Here is a 12,835-nt window from a genome sequence, read left to right as displayed (position 1 = left end):
TTCAAATGGCAGGCACTGAACTTTATTCTTCGCTTTAGAAGATGCCGGAATTGTTACTCATTTTACGTTACCCAGTGGGCACCTGTGAACCAAAGTCACGGAGGCGAGCAACATTACCCACACCACATTGCCACAAACCCGTTCATAGGGTGGGCCACACTCACACATCACACACAACAGAGGACAACACAAAGAAAGAAACATCCATGCCCAGAGCGGGATTCGAACCAGCAGCCATTGGCTTCGCAGTCAGACGCGCTAACCTCTCGGCCACCTGGCCGGCTTCCCGAAAAAGTAGTTTTTAAAGAAAAAGTAATGAAAGGTCCTTCGAGCATCTAAAAAAAGAAGACTGGCTGTTGATTCTGCTCTTTTTTTTTACATCTCATTGAAAATGTTGAGTCAAATTGTAAGGTTTTTACACGATTTATTCAATCCAGTTCTAAAGGTAATCATGATTTGATATACCCAAGCGAACGTGTTTAAATATATTAAAATATTTTTTAATGAAAAGTTAACTATTGTTACTTGGAAAATTTAAAACAGTATAATTAAATTGTTGAAGTTGACAGTAGAAAACGTGACCAGTGTCGTTTCATAAATAAAAAAAAAGAACAATACAAATATAAATAACAAAAAATAACAATTTAAAAAAAAATACCGTGCTATTTATTTATGAGAAAAAAGACAAAAATAATGCTTTCACTCTTTTGAAGCTAGTTCACAAATTGACGCTAGTTCATATTGTATAATTCGCAAATAAAATGACACCAAGTAAGAAAAGGATCTAGATTGAACTTTAATTCGAGTACATTATGCTTGAGTCAAACTGTAGTATATTTGTTTGAAATACAGACATCTTAATTGCAATTTATTTTAAATTAGTTTAATTATTTTAAAAAATTAAACTAATAATTGCGTGTTAGTTTGGTATTTTTAATAATTTTGCACGACTTTTTATGAATGAAAATATTTTTTCTTAATGACATGGTTTAATTTCTAAGACTCTTAGATTTAGATTATTTATTTGATTGCTACTGTGCATAGTGATTGCTGTCATACGAATGACTTTTTTAATATGAAAATATACAAATTTTATAAATATACATATTAATTACTTAAATATATTCATTTTCGTTTCATGCATCAAAATTGACAATTATCATGTTAGTTTTATTACGCGAAAATTGATGCATGTAAATTTCTTTTGTGCTGTTGCATTGATAATGATACTAGCTTAGAATACAGAAATGATCTATCTTAAGCTGGTTTATTTTCAACTTTCTACGCTGTTTCTTAGTAAATTAAAAGTAAACACAAAGAGTACCCAATTTCTTTTCCGATAATTGCCTGTGATTCGGAAAACTAATCACTGAAAGAGAATACTGAAAGAGAATAACTCATGTAATATTAAAAACTGTAATTAAATATATACGTTCCTTATGTTTTCGGTTGCAAATCCCTGTAAATTACCAAACAAAATTGTAACTAACAATTCCATAGTCTTATTTTCTGACAATTAGTTAAATGCTACAAGTAATTTTCATTATTCTGATATTGAAGCAGGTAAAATATTTTGTATGATATTTAGCGACAACCTTATAATATAGACTTATCGAAAGTAATTTTTATTATTCTAGTATTTATTTAAACAGGTAAAATATTGTGTATGATACTAAACGACAACCTTATAAATATAGACTTACTGAAAGTAATTTTCATTATTCTAATATTTAAGCAGGTAAAATGTTTTGCATCACATTTAACGACAACCTTATAATATACACCGAAGAGCCATTACATTATGACCACCCTGCTAATAACATGTAGGACCACCTTTAGCCATCAAAGCTGCTAGCAGCCGCAGTGGCATTGATTCCACAAGGTGCTGATAGGTAGTCTGAGGGATCTGGTACCAAGCGCTCACCTACTGGTACTGCAATTCCCTCACATTGCGAGGGGGTAGCGTAGCAGCACGAATTTGGTTTTCCAAGTAGGATCACAAATGCTCTATTGGATTAAGGTCAGGTGAATTTGGGGGCCAAGACATGACTTGAAAGTCACTGGAATGCTCCTCGAACCAACCCATGACGATTCGACCCTTTTGACATGGTGTATTATCCTATTGGTAAGCACCATCCCCCGCAGGAAAAACAGTTGCCATGAATGGGTGAACCTGGTCTGAAACTATGTTCAAGTAGCTTACAGATGTCAGGGACTGTTCTATGAGGATTATGGGTCCTAATGTGTCCCATGAAAACATTGTTCCTGGGCGAGAAACCATGAAAACCTGGGTGAGTCCATTGTTATAGATGGAGGGTGGTCATAATGTAATGGCCCTTCGGTGTAAATTTATTGAAAGTAATTTTTATTATTCTAGTATTTAAACAGGTGAAATATTGCACATGATACTTAACGACAACTTTATAAAAATAGACTTACAGGCTACCTATGGCAGCCACAGAAATTTGTATGGCAGTATACCATAGGCCAATGGTAACCTTAAAGATTTGTATGGCAGTATACCATAGAGAAAAGCTGATCTAGATCTCCACCAACAAAACAACAATTTCTATGGAGTCCTCAAAAACATCTTCTAAAAGAAATAAATATCCATTATTTCACCCCGAAGTTAATTAAATTCAACATGTAAACCCACAAGGCATTCCTGGTGAGTCTTTTCCGGCCTCCGGGTGGCCAATTTTTCCATTTTTGAGTGTTTAAAATCCGATGTTCCATTGATTTAGGCTTAGTGTATCAGATCGCCATATTAACGTGTCATCCACTACAAGTGCAATCATTCGCTAACTTTGGCTACTTATTTTAATATTTTTTCGATCTCATTCTTGGTCAAAAACATTTTATTGCAAACGCCTATGCAATTATCTATCTGAATTTATTAAGTTTTTTAATTTCCGGCTGTCTGGTACTTTTATCAGTGTTTACATTCTCATTAGTTTTTTATTTTAATTCCACTTAGGTTCTTGCAATGCTTTTTTACATTATCTTACATGTGTTAGGGCTTTATATTTATATTTTGTGTTTAATTTTTGCTTGCCATTAAATTGTTTTTTATCATGTCTTTGTGTTTTACTATTTTACAACTAATATTTCTTAAGTATCCACATATATTTGTACAATGTTCTGTTACATGTTTATACATACCTTAGGGTCATCACTTAACTAGATTTGCTGGATTACTGGTTGACAATTGTTTTGCTTCAATATCATCAACTGGACAGTCCCTGGCCATATCATCTGTTGCTGTAACCAAAAATGCTTTTAACAATTTAATCTTTCCTTAAGTTTGCAACTTTTTCGTCATAGCGATGCTCTATACCCAATTAATTTTTATTTACTATCCCTGACCAATTGTCAATAGCAATTATTAATTTTACCAATTTTAATCATGTCTTAAACACGCTTTGTATTTTCCAATGTTTCTATATTGCGTTCTCTTTTCTAACTGTGCTTATCACAACTCAACATAAATTTTCTGAGTTTTTTTTATCCCTCATTAGTAGGGGATCAACTAATTTAGCCTGTTTTCTATTCTTAGCTTTTCATAGTCTAATACCATCTTTTTTATAGATAAAATTTTGTTTACATGCCACCACTGGTTGCACCGTTACATATTCGGCTTTTGTCCCGTTTGGTCTATTTTAAACTAATTCCACTTCGACCCCCGGCCCCACTCTTTATCTTTTGAATTTTCATAATATTTTATTGTTTTAGTAGTCTGTTTAATTTTTAGTTTAGTATCACATATCAAAATTTTAAAAATTTTCATACTCGCTCCGACCATCGGACCATTATTTTACTTTGCTTTCTTTTAAGTTCCTCTAATATCTGACGCTTATCAAACTAATTATGATACCAATCAATCAGATTAACGTTTTTTATACTCGCTCCGACCTCCTGACCCATTTTCTATTTTCTTGTTTCTTACAGATTTAACAAATAGTGGTTGCCTGCACTCAATATATTTTGTTCCTAATCAACATAACCAATATTTTTCCCACTCGCTCCGACCACCGGACCCATTTTCTAACGGTTAGTATTAACCGCTTAAAATTTATTTGAATAAGAACAGCATTCAGAAAGGATTCTGCAAGTAAAACAGGGGAAGTTTATCAAAGAAATTTAAAAAAAAGCTTTCTGGATATTTATTTATTCTACAATTATTAAGTTTTGCATTTTTAATATCCATTGCGAAAGATTCTTGTAAGTAATTATTTTTTGATGTATGGTAAAATATCAACGAGACATGTTGCCATATGCTGTATGGCAAAGGTGTACCATAGCCTATGGAAAAATATTTCGTCATAAACTGTAGCACATCTTAGTTTTATGGCAAAAATTTGCCATATAAAAAATGCCATAGGATATTCCTATGGAGTTTTGCCTATGGTAAAATTTTGCCATACACTTTTGCCATATACGTAAGGCAAAATTATGCCATACATGTGTGGCAACAATTTGCCATAGAAAATGCCATTGGATATTCCTATGTGGTTTTGCCATACATGTATGGCAAAAATCTATGGCAAAATTTTGCCATAGGCAAAACCCCATAGGAATATCCTATGGCAATTTTTTATGGCAAGCCTATGGCAAATTTTCCTGAGGGATTTAAGTGGGCAAAATATTATATGATATTTAATGACGACCTTACAATACAGACTTTCTGTTAAGAAATACGTAATCTTAAAAATATCTAAGCAGAATTTATTAATTTATGTATCATGAATATTAGTCAAGCGCTTGAAAAAGCGACTTATGTTAATCCTCATTAAGAAACCAGAAGGAGTACTGCTACGTGTATGAAAAATCCTATCAGTTTCAGAAGAAAAAAAATGAGATAATAGTACTTACAAAGTTTATTCATTTAACTATGCATGTTAAGTACACATATTAATGCACATCATTACAGATTTTTATTAATCAGATTTTACCTTAAGAGGGCAAAATTTGTGGTATCGAAATTACAACCTAGCTTAAGAAGGAGAAAAGTGCTTTAAGGTAGTAGTACGGTACATAGCTGGAAATCAGACAAAATTTAACTACTGAGGCGTCCTACTTATTGCATTTAATTATTGGAAAAGCCACCAACTAATTATGCATTTTTTTTCTATCCGAAATTCTTCAAAGTACTCGAAGATGGCGTTTGAAGAAACCCCAAGAATAAAAAAAAACTGAAGAGAGGTAAAGAAGAAGGTGGGGCAACTAAATAAGAAATTACTTGATTCTGGTATTACTTAGCTAATCCAATTAACTTACTTACTATCTTTTAAGGGTGCTAAAAGTTAGAAACAAATGCGTACCAAATGTTAATTAACTATGGGTTTTCATGGATTTTCTAGATTAGAGGCTTTAAGATGGAATTTTCTTCTTTTCTTTCTTTTATTATTTTTTTTGGGGGGATGGGTGAGTAATGGTGTGGGGAGGAATTTTTCTTTGGGTGCAGAAGTGGTCTGGTGTGAATGCTAAAAAGAATGTATTGATTAATGCAAAGTCATACTGGATCTTTAATTAAAAGAAGTCACGTTTCCGACTTTCCCCTGTCCAATTAATTCCAAGGTTCGTTCTTGATGTTTGTTTGATTAAAAGACAAATGAAGTTTCAAATGTTTGATCACATTGCACAGGAGGAGATCTAGAGGTTTATTTTGGTTTGATTTCTTTTGGTTTTGGAAAATATCGCATGGACTGAACTAGTTTGAATCTCAGAGGGCGCATTCACCTTATTGAGGGAAATATTTTTCCTCATACTTCGATATGAATTTGTTATTTAATTATAATTCTTCCTAGAGTCTAATATCGTATGTTTTTTACTTTATCTTTGGGTAATATATTAAAAACACTAAAAAAAAGTTTTTGACGTGATCACATTAAATTATATTGAACACGAATTGACAAAATCGAGAAGGATGATAAAGACACAGTGCTTGTTAGCTTTTACATTCTTTTATTTCCACAGACATACAGAGACGAACGATAAACAAAACATTAATAATAAGAAAAAGTCGTTTGGTTGCCTAGCAACCAGCTGGAGTTGCAGTTATTATATCGGCAGACGATTTAAAACAATTATTAAAACTAACTGTTTATTGATGACGGAACATCGCTGCCTCTTACTTGCGTTTATTTCATAACTACCTAGAGTCGAAACTATTTTTGGAAAAAAATATCATTCTACCAGTATGAAACATGAAAAAACGTCCAACTGCACTTATAATATCCGGTAATAATGATATCCAGTTATGAACCAGTTATCTGGTCATGAAATAACAGCTCACTGAACCGGTTATCCGGTTATGAAATAATGGCCCCATGTAATATGACACTGGAACCAGTACAATACCAATAATAGTATATACCGGCTTCGTTCCAGTATCATACTCGTTTCCAGTTGGTATAGAACCGGATCCAGTATCATACTCGAATCCAGTTGGCATAGTACCGGATCCAGTATCATACTCGAATCCAGTTGGTATAGTACCGGATCCAGTATCATACTCGAATCCAGTTGGTATAGTACCGGATCCAGTATCATACTCGAATCCAGTTGGTATAGTACCGGATCCAGTATCATACTCGAATCCAGTAGGTATAGTACCGGATCCAGTTGGTATAGTACCGGATCCAGTATCATACTCAAATCCAGTTGGTATAGTACCGGATCCAGTATCATACTCAAATCCAATTGGTATAGTACCGGATCCAGTATCATACTCGAATCGATATTGTATTTGATTCAGTGTCATACCGGTTTATGAAACACAGGTTACGGTATTATTCCAGCTTATGAAACACTAGTTCCAGTCTGATATCGGATCCGGTATGATATCGATTCTAGTATCGTACAGGAGCCGGAGCTTCAAAAATCAGTATAATTCTTTATACAATAAAGTAATTTTTCTAATAGGTCGTGTCCATTTCAAATTTTTTACTGTGAGGGTTAAATTTCGATAAAAAACAAATTAGGTGTTTCTATTTGGAAACTTTGAAAGTTTGTCATTGCATCCGCAAGCGTGAGAGCTACAAAATTCTTTTTAACAATATTATTGACTTGAAATTTTATAAGTCTCGCAAATGAGTAAAGTAAAATTACTTCTCATTTACGAGGCGCATCCAGAAAGTAAGTTTCCCTAATTTATGAAAAAAAAGAACTCACACTTTCAGGAACATATTTATTGGCAACAAGCACATCAATGTTTCAGTTATTTTTCAACATAGCCACCACCAGAACTGAGACACTTGTCATATCGGGGGATCAACTTTTCTATCCCTCTGCCGTAGAACTCTGCCGCCTGTGAATGGAACCGGCGTGTGACAGACGTCTTCAGCTCTTCGTCGTTGCCAAAACGTTCACCGGAGGACAGGAATTTCTACACTCTAAAAACTGTACCTCTTAAATAAAAGGCACAAGCTAAATGTACCCTTTATTTTCTCGCGTTAGAGGCACATAAGTAATGTGCCTTTAAAAATGAGAGGCACCACAAGAAATGAAAGGCACCAAAGCAAACGCGAGTCAATGCGCGGTACGAAAGGATTTTACCGGTTCCCTGTGCCTCTCAAATGGGCTTCCTTTTTTTTCTTCGGTACGATGTAACGGAGAAGAAGCGCATGCGCACATCAATGAAATATTTTATGACGAAATACAAATAATAAAAGCAGACGATAAAATTAGAACACCAGAAAGTTGTTGATTTTTTAGAATTAGTTTTGTGTGGAATTTGAGTTTTCATATTACCCGTTACGGGTTTATCTAGTTTGTTTTATGATATTATATCTATCCCGTTACGGGTGAGTTTTCATATATCCCGCTACGGGCACTTTTTCTAGTTTCCTTTATAAGATTTAACTATCCCGTTACGGGTACTTTATATTTGTTATTGTATTTGTTGTGGTGTGAAATAAATGTTTTTATAAAAAAACTCAACAGTTTTTTAATATAGCTTGATACGCTACAGCCATGTATTAATTGGTGGCAGCGGTGGGATCCGTTCCAGAAATGTTTTATTAAGTTTTTGAAAGAATTGGTGACAAATATTATTGTTATTAAGGATTTCCTACTTTAGAAAAAATTAGTGAATGAGATGTTTAAAATTGATGCCAAGAAGTGTGGAATTCGACGGTGCTTCGAACTCTTTGAACAGAAAGCGAAGAGATTTAGTGTGAATTTCGATCTTTGGTTTTCGTGTGCTTTACAGCTTATTCCTGCTGAGAGGTCAGAAATTTATGATGATAATTATTATTACTTTAACGAAAATCTCATTGCCAATTTTCAGTATGATCCACAAGCTATTCCGTGTAATAACGATCGCCAGAAAGAACATTTTAATGAGAAATGGAATTCGCCAAGTATTGTGAAGAAATTTAGATCTGAACGTGAATGTTTCTATTGTGGTGAAATAGGACATTTTAAGAAATACTGTAGACATCGAAATTCGGATTATAGAAAAGAGAATTATATCCGATTGTTGTAATCAAGTTTAAGCACGAAAGTAATTTTTATTTGAATAATATTTATAAAACAAATGCATGTTTTGGTTGGGGCAAAAATGCAGAATTTCACGTTTTTTAAAATACAATTAAAAAAAAATTCTGAAACAAGCTTTCCAAAAAAATTGCAGAAGGCTTTTCATATATTCTGAGCTCAAATAAAATCATCGATTAAATAATATTAAGTACAGTTAGTTCTAAAAAAATTGAAAGCTAATGTTCCCAAAATGGGAATGATGGAGCCTAACGGGTTAATATGCTTCGCCAAAATCTGGATTTTAAAAAAATTCATTTCAATGGAAAGAAATCTTTTATTTTACACTTGTTAAGTCATTTGTTTAAGCATATTTCATGTCATAAAATATCCAAGTTGTCAAAATCTGCATCTATCATTTTAAAATATTCTATGTTTTTCCAAATTTGTGCAGCTGTATACATTGTTCTTTATGTGTGAAAATAAAAGATATTAGATTTCATGATATTTAGTGTTTAATTTTTGATCCTTATAAAACTATTTTATGAAATCTCTAAATATTTAAAAAATATCTAAATTTATAATAAATTTCCATTTTGAGGATGCTTTTTGGAAAAGAAAAAAAATCCAGGAATTATATTGACTTGGCTTAACAGAAATAAATATTATCTTTTTGTACCTATATCTGATTAGAAAAGCATCATTGTAGTTGTCGAAGTATCATTAAACGCTACATAATTAAAGAAATGATATAAATTTACATATTTTATAATTGTCTATGAAAAAGCCTTAGATGGAATCCCTTGAAATGATCACTTTCAAGTGGCCAATATTCAAATAATTGAGAAATATTTTTCTTTAAGAATTATTATAATTAATATCTTGGTAATAGTGTAAACCAAACAGAAAGTCCCTTTTTATATAAAGTGCTAGCAAATTACAAATAGGTAAAAAAAAAATGTGTTCAAATCTGGTAAATAACAGGTTTTGGTACCACTAAATGCTTGTTTCAATGAGCGGTATATGAAAGCAAAATCTAAGGTACAATGTACCTTCCAAGTTAAGAGGTACATCTGATTAGATATCATTTTAAGGGTACGTTGTGCCCTTAAAATTCAGAGGCACAAACGATCCAAATGTGCCTCTGAAATCAGAGGTACATTGTGCCTTTCATTTTTAAAGGTACGTTGTGCCCTTAAAATTCAGAGGCACAAACGATCCAAATGTGCCTCTGAAATCAGAGGTACATTGTGCCTTTCATTTTTAAAGGTACGTTGTGCCCTTAAAATTCAGAGGCACAAATGATTCAAATGTGCCTCTGAAATCAGAGGCACAGTTTTTAGAGTGTAGAGGTGCAAGAAACCATGAAAATCATTGGGAGCAATATCAGGGCTGTAGGATGGATGATCAAGCAACTCCTAGCCAAATTCCGTCAAAATAGCTGCTGTGCGTCGTGCCGTATGTGGAGAAGCATTGCCATGGAGGAGCGCAACAATTGCAGTAAGCATCCCACGACTCTTGTTTTGAATGGCATGTCACAATTTCCGCAGTGTTTCACACAGTAACGGTAGACGTCTGTCACACGCTGGTTCCATTCACAGGCGGCAGAGTTCAACGACAGAGGTATGCAAAAGTGATCCCACGATGCGACAAGTGTCTCAATTCTGGTGGTGGCTATGTTGAAAAATAGCTGGAACATTGCTGTGTTGTTGTTTCTAACCCCCAAGAGGTCCATCCTAATTAGACCAATTCCATAAGTCCAAAAATGTCTAGAAAGTCTAAAAACAGATGAGGTTTAAAAAAAAAGAGCTGTACTTGTTGCCAATAAATATGCTCCTGAAAGTGTGAGCTCTTTTATTTAATAAATTAGGGAAATTTATTTTCTGGATGCGCTTCGTATTTAATCTTATTGAGGTTTACAATCTGTATTCCTTAGAGAATCTTTATTTTCAAGCACAGATGATTATTTTTGAAATCTAGGAAATCGTCCATTTCGTTTCGATTAACATATTAAAAAAGCTAACATTATTGTAGAATTTTAAAACAAAATTTACTGTGTTTTGTGGAAAATAATTGATGCTCATAGAAAATTCAATGATGAATGAGAAGTTAGGAGGTTGGCGAGCGGAATTAGCAGGGGACGAAGACTTCTAGTACAAAATACAAGTTATTTTTAAAATCAGTTTTAGGAGTTGTTTTTGTGAAAACATTAACTTTTCAAACAAATAAAAGTTTCTAAAACAATTTCACGTCACGCTTATTATTTTATTATTTATTCGATCAAAATTAGGAATCAGCTTGCATAAAATCTATTGTTCCCTCAAAGTATTTTTGTGAGAATCAATTTTCTAAGTTCGCTTTATGTGTTCAGTTTAAGCTTTTATTCACGCAATAGGACAATTTTTGCATTATTTATTATTTCAATATTGTATTGGTTTTTGCTTTGCAGATCATTTCATATTCAGTCTATTATTTATAGTTTATTATACTCTTCATGCAACACTTCATAACGAAATTGGACAATAGTTTGTATTATTTTTAAAATTAGAAATAAATGTAAAACATATAATTTTTCTAGACAATTTGGCTATTTTAACATTTAATATTTTTTATTAACAGTTTGATATATTTGCTGAAATTAGAAAATATTATAGAAGTTCTTATTTTGTATCTTCAGTTTTTGAAATTGGTATTCTAATATTCTGGTACTGGCTATTAATCGAACTTTAAACCAATTATTTTACGCCAACACAACGTAGGGAAAAATGCCAAACATGTATATATGATGTCGGCTTTTTTAGGAGCATAAATTCTTTTCCCTAAATTTTTGGAAGCCTAATCATTATAACTTTGAGTAATAACAATTTTAAAACAATCTATTTCTAGAGATTGTCTACGTAATAATTTTTTGCGCACTGAAATTCTAGTTTCTGAGAACTGTAATAAAATGTCAACTTCTCTAGGAGAGGGCATGCTTTTTCTGACTTTTGCCAGCTGCTGTTATTTATATAATTACAAACTTCGTGCTCTACGTATTTTTTTTACAAAACCTGCCGTACACTCATCATGAAAAAACAAATACTATGGTTGGGTAAAACTAATTTTGAAATGTAAGAAATAAAATAGGAGAGAATAAAATAGAGGAAAATAATATGCTTTTTCTCTAGCTAAAAGTTGCATTTTTAATGAATAATTTGTGTAATAGTAAAATGTACCAAGAAGTTTCCACGTAATTAACACTGAATCGGCGTAAATTACTGATCAGTGATTTGATCAATAAATAACTTTACTGATTACTGATCAGTAAATAACTTTATTTTTATAATTTTTTATATCTAGTAAAATATTTGCATAATTTTTTACTAGAAACTTCTGAGCGAAAAAAAAAATAAATATTTTCAGAAAAATCGTTTATTTGGCATATAATTTCATAAATAACTTTAAAGTACTAAGTAATAAAATACCTTCCGCGGACCAACAGGTAGAAATCCAGCCTTTCGAGGCTCTGGCAACCCTCCTTTTCCATGGACAGACCCTAAAAAGTGCGTATTGCTCCATTATTAGACCAGTACTTGAATATGCTGCCCCAATCTGGTCTCCGGCTTCCGCCACTTTCAAACTGAAATTAGATTTAGTTCAACATCATGCAGCAAAAATTATTACTGGCACAGTCTCTTCAACTACTGCACCGATATCCAAATTACCCCGGATCACATTCTCGAGTGCCCAGCCCTTACCCCATATGTTTTACAACTGGGTATGGTGCCATTGGCTTCAGAACTTCGTGAGATCCTCTACAGTAATGATGTATTGGAGCTTGCGGATGCCGTTTTGAAGACACACGAGGCCATTTAATTGTCCATCGACACGATAAAAAAAAAGCACTAACTGTGATTATCATATTTTTCGAAGTTAATTATTTTACAAAATATGCTGCTTATCGCACACTAAGGCAGAACATAATATGGATATTTTAAATAGTTAAGTTTAATTTATGTACAGGATGCATATAAATAATTCTCAAGTTTTGACGGGTAAAGATATTTTATCATCTCTGAGACAGAGTTTTTTTTGTTTCTTTTTTTCCCTTTAATTTTTGCAGTCAGCCAATCACAGACTGTTATTCGCTTATCATACTTTATAACTTACATTTGCCAGATACATGAGCTCTCATTTCCCCACCCGATATCGCGTAAAATACTTTAAACGGAAAGTAAGCAGACAGCTTCATACAGAAGTTTTGCAGTACTGACGCACGTCAGCTTGCCGCGAAGTATAGTTTATCATTTAGCAAGCACGAACAGGACGATAATCTCCAAAATACACTTACAACAGTTGTAGCACAATTCATCACAAC

The sequence above is a fragment of the Parasteatoda tepidariorum genome, chromosome 10, assembly GCF_982258835.1.
Source record: "Parasteatoda tepidariorum strain Cologne lab strain chromosome 10, Ptep-v5.0, whole genome shotgun sequence".
NCBI classification, from domain to species: domain Eukaryota; kingdom Metazoa; phylum Arthropoda; class Arachnida; order Araneae; family Theridiidae; genus Parasteatoda; species Parasteatoda tepidariorum.
This window is presented reverse-complemented; position numbering follows the sequence as displayed.